Source organism: Aplysia californica, unplaced genomic scaffold, assembly GCF_000002075.1.
Source record: "Aplysia californica isolate F4 #8 unplaced genomic scaffold, AplCal3.0 scaffold00721, whole genome shotgun sequence".
NCBI classification, from domain to species: domain Eukaryota; kingdom Metazoa; phylum Mollusca; class Gastropoda; order Aplysiida; family Aplysiidae; genus Aplysia; species Aplysia californica.
The window spans coordinates 142,033-144,318 of record NW_004797991.1 but is presented as its reverse complement, the minus strand read 5'-3'; positions in this window follow the sequence as shown (position 1 = coordinate 144,318).

Genomic DNA, 2,286 nt, shown 5'->3' with positions numbered 1-2,286 from the left:
AGCAGCAGCAGCAGCAGCAGCATCGTTAATTAAGTTGGAGGAGTATGGGAGGAGGAAGTACCAGACGAAATCGATGAAGTGGAGGACGTATAGGAAAAAAGGAAGGAGAAGGGAAGGAAGAGGACACGGAGGAAGACAAAAGGGGGGAGGGAGAGAGGGTAGATGAAGAACGGAGCACACATTGTTTTTTCAGGAGATTTGTGGACATGCAAGTAATTATAATAATGTTTCCTTTCGCACTTCTCTCAGTAGCTTTGTCCATGTATTTCTCCCATTAACTCTGTCCATGTCTTTATCTCTTCTTTGTAACTCTGTCCATAATTTCGCCCAATGGCTTCTCCCACTCTGTCCTTTCTTCCTTTCTCCCAATAATTATGTCCCTGTTTCTTCTGAATGAAGTAACTCTACATGATATTTTGTTCCTGTGGCTCTCTTAGTTTTGTTTGATAAAACTTTTTCGTTTTATATTTGTAACTGCATCAGGCCATAAGATCACGCGGAACACAACTCGGTTGTTTTCAGGTTAGTTCATAGCACTACAGTGTAGTACTCTGGGGTGGGTTGTTTTTCTCTCCCACTAACTCTGCGTCGCTGTTGCAAGCCGTCTACAAAATCCGCATTTTGAAATTTGAAAAATAAAATAATTTACCCCCACCCAAAGCCCTTCCAAAGACATACCTTTCAGCATCACCAAAGTGCAGTTTTATGACGCACTGTGGTCAAGACTTACAATTTTCTTGTTGTTTATCATGATTCCTCCTAGGAACAACCAAGCAAAAGCTAGTAGGGTTTTTGTTTTGTTTTGTTTGGTTTTGGGGGAGGGGTGGCCTCTGGTGTAAAAAGTACCCAAACAGATTTAAGCAGATAGCTTGTGACACCGACACTCTGTACGTTTTTCCTCTTTCCACAAAGGTGAGGGCTGTGTTGGAAAGTCGAGGCTACACAGTAGTCGGCACTGCACAATCCAGAACTTACTTAGGTGGCAAATTCGGAACACAGGTGAGCTGTGCATGCTGTGAGGGTGAGACTGATGAGGATAAAGTGCAGTCGAAACTGGCTTAGACGGCCATATCCATTGTCGAAGAGAACATTGGCCTATTTTAGACAGGTGGATGTCTTACACTGTGTCATTTATATTGTTGAAAAAACGTAAGGGGGGGAAGTTGTAAATGATCGTTTTTAATAGATGACTGTCTTATACAGGTGATTGTTAGAGCAGGTTCGCCTGTACATGCATATGTCTGGGGTTTGCCAATAAAGCTTCCGTAGGACGTGTTTGTAGTAAGGGCGAGGGGGATTGAACGAGTGAGGGAGGGATTGAGAGTAAGAGGGAAAGTGGGACAATTAATAGGAAGAGAGAGGGAGAGAGAGAGAGAGAGAGAGAGAGGGAGAGAGAGAGAGAGAGAGAGAGAGAGAGAGAGAGGGTTGATACATGTATAACACACACACACACACAAACACACACACACACACACACACACACACACACACACACACACACACACACGCACGCACGCACGCACGCATGAACGCACACACACACTGATGTTTTATCATTATCATTTCAGATTACAGACATGCTGACTAAGACTGACTTCCAGACATTTAGTCCGGTCCCAAGGGTAGAGGCCTACTCCATACCTCACACAGGCCCTGTGATTGCGATCACGGTAAACAAAGGAAGAAGAGAAGAATTAGTGCTGGTCTTGTTATCATAGCTGTTGTTGCTGTGGTTGTTGTAGATGTTGTTTTTGATGTTGCTGTTGTTGTTGTTGTTGTTGTTGCTGTTGTTGTGTTGTTGTTTATTGTTTTCGTTGCTGTTGTTGTTATTGTCATAGTTAATGATGATGATGTTGTTGTTGTTGTTGTTGTTGTTTTTGATGATGTTGTTGTTTTTCTTGCTGTCTTAGCTGTTGTCATAACCAGATGAAAAAAAGGCCCTCCCAGTAAATTTTTACTTCCAATTTTAGGCGCTCACATAAGAGACTGATCTCCTCATCCTAGAGACCTTAAGAGCATAATGTGTTCAAAGGGCATCTCTTTTACAGAGTGCTCGATACTACTTAAGGGTGGAATAGGATAAATCATGATCGCAATCAATAACTCATGTAATACATTATTTTTTTACATAGATTGTTCAAAGGCACTATTTAATTTAATGTTTGGGGTGTAGAAATGTTAAGGGGTTTTCTTCGGTTTCCAAATTGTTGGGCCCGGAAGGGATTCTAAAATCGTCCAAAATAAAAAACTTTTTACCTAATGTTTGTTTATGGACTTAACGTTTGT